Source organism: Zingiber officinale, chromosome 1B (assembly GCF_018446385.1).
Source record: "Zingiber officinale cultivar Zhangliang chromosome 1B, Zo_v1.1, whole genome shotgun sequence".
NCBI classification, from domain to species: Eukaryota; Viridiplantae; Streptophyta; class Magnoliopsida; order Zingiberales; family Zingiberaceae; genus Zingiber; species Zingiber officinale.
Genome location: NC_055986.1, coordinates 10398136 through 10405777, shown reverse-complemented (window position 1 = coordinate 10405777; position 7642 = coordinate 10398136).

Sequence of the window (7642 nt, the reverse complement as noted above, 5' to 3'; positions counted from 1 at the left end):
GCATGAGCCTGCTTCCTGATCAGCCGTGACTCTTCTGGATCGGTTGGTAGAATACCCTGCTTGAGATAGTTGATCATGGGTGCCTGCCATCAATAGTTGCTTATATACTGTTTTGCAGATCTATTTGGCTTATCAGAAAAGTTTGTGTCGTTGACCGATCCAGCACCCAAGTGGTTAGGGAACTGGCCATCTTTGCTAGCTCATCTGCTCTTTCGTTATCTGACCTAGGAATTTTGGTCACAGTGACTTCTGTGAATTCCTCTTTCATCTTTTCATATGCTTCCTGATATACTTGTAATTTGTCGCAATTTATCATAAAGTTACCATTCACCTGCTGAGTCACCAACTGGGAATCTGAATACATGATTACCCGGGCTGCCCCTACATGCCGAACTTCTTGCAATCCTGCTAACAAAGCCTCGTATTCTGCTTCATTATTCGTGGCTCGGAAATTTAATCGGACCGCCAGCTGAAGTATATCTCCTTGAGGAGATATTACCAAGACCCCAACCCCGCTTCCTTGATGATTAGCAGATCCATCCACATAAATCTTCCAGGTTTCCTCAGAATGGGTCTGATGAACTTCTGTCAGGAAATCTGCCAAGGCCTGCGCCTTAATGGCGGTGCGCGGCTGATATTGTATGTCATATTCTCCCAACTCTGTGGCCCATTTGATAAGCCGACCCGCAACTTCTACATTAGTTAGTGCTCTCCCCATAGCGCTGTTGGTTAGGACGGTGATAGGATGCGACAAGAAATAGGGTCTTAACCGCCGAGCCATAAGGACCAGTCCATAAACTAATTTTTCGAGAGCCGTGTATCGGGACTCGGCTCCTTTCAATAAATGACTGAAGAAATACACTGGTCGTTGTACATTATCATATTCTTTTACGAGCACGGCCCCTACAGCCTCAGGGGTGGCCGACAAATAGACCCATAAAGGCTCTCCTACCACTGGTTTAAAGAGAGAAGGGAGAGTCTCCAAGTACTTCTTCAGTTCTTCGAAAGCTCTGGTGCAGTCTTCATCCCATTGGAATTTGGATGTCTTCCTTAGCACCTTGAAAAAAGGAGCAGCTCGGTCGGCAGACCTGGAAATGAATCTTGACAAGGCTGTTATTCTGTCGACTAGCTTTTGGGTTTCTTTTAAATTCTGAGGAGGCTGCATATCCTTGAGCACTTGCACTTTTTCAGGATTGGCTTCTATTCCTCGCTCAATCACCAGGTAGCCCAAGAATTTTCCTTCTCTAGCTCCAAATAAGCATTTCAAGGGATTGAGCTTCAGCCCATATTTCCGAAGAGTCCTGCACGTTTCCTCCACATCTTTGATCAAGTTTTCAGCCATCAGGGATTTGATGAGTATATCATCTACATAGACCTCCACATTTCGCCTGTTCCCGGAAGATTTTATCCATCATTCGCTGGTATACGGTTCCGGCGTTCCTGAGGCCAAAAGGCATGACAGTGTAACAGAAAGTACCGTCAGCCGTAATAAAACTAACCTTTTCTTGATCCTCCCGGGCTAGAGGTATCTGATGATACCCCTGGTAGGTGTCCAGCATACATATTCTCTCGCAACCGGCCGTGGAGTCTACCATTTGATCAATCCGGGGCAAGGGATAGCAGTCTTTTGGGCTCGTCCGGTTGAGGTCCCGGAAATCTATGCACACTCTCCACTTATTGTTGGGCTTCTTTACCAAGACTACATTGGAGAGCCATGATGGGAATTGAACTTCCCGAACGTGTCTTGCCTTTTTGAGCTGATCCACCTCGGCTCTTATTATTTTATTCTGGTCAGCTGAAAAATTCCTTTTCTTTTGCTTTACCGGCCGGGAATCAGGTAATAAATGCAACTTGTGCTCAGCCACTTCCGGCTTGACTCCAGGGAGTTCCTCAGTAGACCAGGCAAAGACATCCCGGTTGCGGATCAAACACTGAATTAATTCCTCTTTGAGGGGAGAAGGAAGGTCGCTTGCCACCCGGGTCAAACTTTCAGGTCGCTCGGTGTGTAATTGTACTTCTTCCCAAGGGATGGGCTCTTCAGCTATAGGAAGAGGCTCCTCTTGAACAACATGAACACCTCCATCCTACATCCTTTGATTTTTCCGAGCCTCAACTCGGACCATGTCAATATAGCACCGCCGAGAAACCCTCTGTTCTCCTCTAACTTCCCCAACCTGCTCGCCCACAGGAAACTTGATTTTTTGATGGAAGGTCGAGATAGCAGCCTTAAATTCATGCAAGGCGGGCCTTCCGAGGATGACATTGTAGGAAGAAGGGGAGTCCACCACTATAAAAGTGCTCCTCCTGGTGCGCACCAACGGCTCGGTGCCCAAAGATATGGCCAGCTTAATCTGACCTATAGGCTTCACTTCATTGCCTGTAAATCCATACAGAGATGTGGCCACCTGTTGAAGTTCAACAGCATCAATTTGCATTTCTTCGAATGCAGCCCTGAATAGAATGTTGACTGAGCTCCCGGTGTCTACGAAAACTCGAGCCACTCGGCTATTGGCAATGATGGCTTTGATGATGAGAGCATCGTCATGAGGTAACTCCAGGCCCTCCAGATCTGCTAGCCCAAAATTAATAACAGGGCCCGTAGCTTGCTCATAACTACATCCGACGGTATGAACCTCCAAGCGCCGAACATGAGACTTGCGTGCTCTCCCTGAATCTCCGTCAGTCGGCCCTTCAGAGATCATGCCGATCTCTCTGACAGCTGCATTATCTCTGTTTTCAACCTCTCGTGATCCTTCTGGCTCTTTTCCCCGGCCAGGCTGATGAGTGCTAGGTCCTACGAGGTCGGGACGAGATGGCCCGGCCTGTCCTGCCCCCCTTTGTTCCTCCATCATCTTGATCAACTGAGGAGCTAGCTCGGGCGGAGGTAAACCCATCTCGGCAGCCCGCTTGGAGTCTCGAGCGAACTGAAAGCAACGGTTAGTATCATGCGTATGTGACCGATGATAGGTACAGTACCGATTATTCCCTGACCCTGGTCGGGGAACATGTACAGCAGCAACTCGAGGGGCAGGTCGAATTTCTGGCCCATGATTAGACCTGACCACGGTTCGGAACCGACGGTTCGACGGTTCGGAACCGCCGGTTCGACGGTTCGGAACCGCCGGTTCGACGGTTCCAGGCAGGTCGACCCTTAACCTTAACCGCCCAAGACGGTTACGGTTCACGGTTCAGAACCGCCGGTTCACGGTTCGGTTCACGGTTCGTCACGGTTCGTCACGGTTCAAGATTAATATGTTAAAAAAAATTAAAAATTAAAAATTAAACATTAAACATTAAAAATTAGAAATTAAAATTTATTAAAAAAAGGGCTTGCACTTATTTAAGTTGCCTACGTATCCCTTTAGGGGAATCAAAGCCCACGTAGTTCTTTTACATTTTTATCCTTTTACATTTTCATTCACTTCCATTTCCTGTTCCTGTCGTATTTGTTCCTTCAGTATCAAAATCTTCAACTTCGTCATTTGAAAGTTGCATTCCTTGGATTCTTTTCTCCGCTCTGGTCCAATCGTCCAGTAATGGTTGGGCTTCCAATGAGTCGGGAGACAAAGTTGATCGTCGTTCATCTAATATGTTGCCGCCGGCACTGAACGTCTGCTCCACAGCAACAGTTGACACTGGACAAGCTAAAATTTCTTTTGCGATCACGGAGAGAACGGGAAAGCTTTGAGCCTTCTGTGACCACCACTTTAAGATATCGAAGTTTTCGCTATCTGCTTCATTAAAATCAAAAGAAGTCGTAAAATAATTCTCAAGTTCCTGTGTGGAACTTGAGGATCCCCGTGGACGTTTTGTCCGTTCTTTTAATAAGAGTTGTGCTTTTGTAAGTTTTAAATTACTACTAGTAGTTTGTTGAATTTCAGAAATATTAATTTGTGTTCCATATTTTGCATAATATTGATTATAAATATCATATAAATAAATTCTAACATTATATATAATATTAGCTGGATCAAGAGAAGAAGAATCTTTAATTGGAATTAAAGCATCATAATATAAAGTTAACATTTCTTGTAAAACTTCTAATTTAAATCTAGGATCTAAAACAAATGCAATTAAATAAATTTCAGGAATTAAATAAAAATATTTTTCCCATTTAGTTTTCATAGCTAAGATGTAAGGAGATAAAGATTCATTATTAATATGTTCATTTAAAACTAATACTATATTAGAAAATTTTTCTAAAACTAATTGAGCAGTTGGATAATAAACACCGGAAAGTTGTTCGGTTGCATCATTAAATACTTTTAAAATTTCACAAATACTACTACAAATATTCCATTGTTGTGAAAATAAATATATATTAGTATTAATGTTTTGTGCAAAAAATGAACATAATAATTCTTTATATTGAAATGAATCTTGTAATAATTGGTATGTTGAATTCCAACGTGTTGGTACATCACGTGGAAATTTTTTAGGTCTCATTCCATTAATTTTACAAAACCTACCCCATTGTTTCATTATAGATGGATGAGACCATAAATAAGAAATTGCAACTCTAATTAGTTTAATATAACTTTCTAAAATTTTTAAACCATCTTGAACACATAAATTTAAAACATGGCATGCACAACGAATATGAAAAAATAAACCTCCAATAATAGGTTGACAAACAAATTTTAGATCATCTATACAAGCGGTATTAGAACTAGCATTATCTAATGATATTGAAAATATTTTATGAGTTAAACCATATTCTTCTAAAATTAAACATAATAATTGTGCGATATTATGAGCATTATGTGATTCATCAAAAACTCTATAAGCTAATAATCTTTTTTGGAGGTTCCAAGAGTTATCGATCCAATGGCAAGTCACACCATATACGAATGTGTTTCAATGATCACTCAAATATCGGAACATAAAGAAACTTTATTATCTAATTTACTAAATTCATCAATTAAATTCTTTTTTCCTTATTTTACTAATTTTTTAATTGTACGAGTAAGTGTAGTCCTAGGAACACGTTTAGCACATGGATTAAGAGATTCTTTACAAAAATCTTCAAATGTGCATTTAGATCCAAAACTAAAAGAAAGATGTTCTACGGAAACAAATTTAGCTAATGATTCTCTTAATTTATTATCCGAATATAAAAATAAACCGGAATCGATACTACCGCTAGTTGAAGAAAATCTTGATAATTGTGTTTGAGAACGGTCGAGTCCATATTCCGTCGGGTGCTTCGTTTCTACATGTCGTTTCAACGACCCATAGCCGCCGCCGGCTTGGAATTTGTAGGAAGCATTGCAGTGCTTACATTTTGCACGCATTTCTCCCGACGGAAGAGTGACCTTCTTAAAATGTTTAGTAAAAATAGAAGACTTTAGAGGAGGAAGTTCCCGAACCTTAGAAGTAATTGCATCGGTACTTCCTTGTGTGTCGGGTGTCGGATTCGGAAGATGCTCGATCTCATCATCGGTGGATTGAATGTTGGGGTCCTCCTCCCGTGGATTCATTATTTGCTTTCCCTTCCGAGCTCGAGATGATGCACCTCCGCGGCCTCCTTCCATTGTAATTGAAAATTGAAAACGAAAGCGTATAGAGATTAGAGAATACGAAAATGAGATTAAGAGTAGAGAAGATGTGTGTGAAAAATGATGAAATAAGCTCTCTATTTATAAAGTTTTGATAGTAACGGACACTAAATCATAGCCATTGATCAAAAAACGGTCAAATGATCCTAACCGTTGAAAAAAAATACCTAAAAAACCCTCCCAACGGCTACGAACCGCCGGTTAACCGGCGGTTCCAATGGCTATGAACCGCCGGTTAACCGGAGGTTCAAGCCGTTTAAAAAAAAAATTGCGGCTGAACCGCCGGTTCAACCCACCGGTTTTTACACCCATTGAACCGGAACCGGCCCGGAAACTTGCCGGGCCGGTTCCGGTTCGACCCGGCGAACCGGGTCAACGGGCGACCGGCCCGTTGACCCGGTTACGGGCCCGGGCCGGGTCCGGGCCAGACCCGGCCCGGGGTCGGGTCTACCCATGATGAAAGGCAGGTCTGCCTTCTCGGGCTCGCGGCAGAGGTTGAGGGTGTAGATGAGGCGCTCTTCTTTCTTGCTTATTGGCGGAAGGAAGTGGTCTTTCAGCCTTCCTTCGGGCTTGTGCTTCTTCCACCTTAATGTAGGAAGCAGCTTTTTCCACCATCTCATCAAAATTTCGAGCGGGATTTTTGATGAGAACTCTGAAGAATTCCCCTTCTCCTAATCCATGGGAGAAGGCGCTCATCAGAATCTCTGAAGTGGCAGTGGGGACATCTTGAGCCACTTGATTAAAACGGTTAATATAACTTCTCAGGGGCTCAGTCGGCCCTTGCTTCAGAGCGAAGAGACAATGATCTGTCTTTTGATATTTCTTGCTGCTAGCAAATCGGCGCAGAAAAGCCGTTTTGAAGTCCAGAAAACAGGTGATGGGCCCTTGAGGTAACCCATCGAACCACTTTAAGGCTGAGCCAGCTAAAGTATTCAAGAAAACTCTGCATTTAATAGCATCACTATATTGATGCAGCAGGGCTGCATTTTTGAATTTCCGCAAGTGCTCTTCCGGATCCTTGCTCCCGTCATATTCTCCGATCGACGGGGCTCTATAACCTTTAGACAGTCTTTCATTTAGAATCCTAACCGAGAAAGGTACTTTCTCGTCCGGATCCTCGGGGAGCACCTTAGGTGCGACAAAGGCCTTCCCCTTCTTTGAATCCCGCGGTAGTGAACTCTCAGCCATAGAGGCTTGAGGCTGCTCCTTCTTAAGGCTCTGTTCTTGGGGCTCTGGCTGATAATATCCCACCCCATGCTCACGATAAGGATTTTGAGGAAATACCTCAGGCTGTTTCTTTTAGAACCCCGATCTGAAACGGGGAGGGGCTCCTTGGAAGCTTCAGCAGGAGCTTGTCGTGGTCGTGAAACAGTTGCCTGTCTCTCAGATGTTGCCAACCTTTTGGCCTCCTTGAAGAGCTCGTACTCTCCGGCGGTCATAGTGACATGAATACGGCCAGACTCCTCCATCGTCACGTCACGTCCCGGAACAGGTTGTTGTGTTCCCACAGACGCCGCCAAATTTGATCCCGTCCGGAAGCTGAGTCGGATGAAGGCGGGCCTTGTTGTGTGAAAAGTTGACGGAGAGTCGTTAAAATGCTGACTCTGCAAGGTACCCTCCTGGAGAGACTCACACGAGCGGCTTACGGAGAGGAATGATCAGGATGATGGTGTTGTTGCCCTACACACACGCAGACGAGTCCACCGGTCGTCAGAGACCAAAAACCAGGGAAAAAGTCCCGGGTCAGGTCCTCCGACGCTCAAGTCAGGTAATTTTTCCCCAGAAATCGCAGAGAATGGACGAAAAGTAAAGAGCTAGTAAGAAATGACGAGTGAGTGTACCTACATAAGGGACAAGGCATCCCTTTTTATACTGCAACGAAGATTCCTGGGTCGGATGGGTGTCAGGGAATGTCGGCTGTCAGGCTTTGTCTAGCGGTGGTTGACACGTGGCTCTTCCTAATAGGCTGGCGGCAAAACCAAAGGTGTATTGAGCCCCGACTGTTGGCATATTCCCTAACACCTTGATTATTCCCTTTGACAAGCGGTTGCGATTCCTCGGCTGATTTGTCCTGTAGCTCCTGA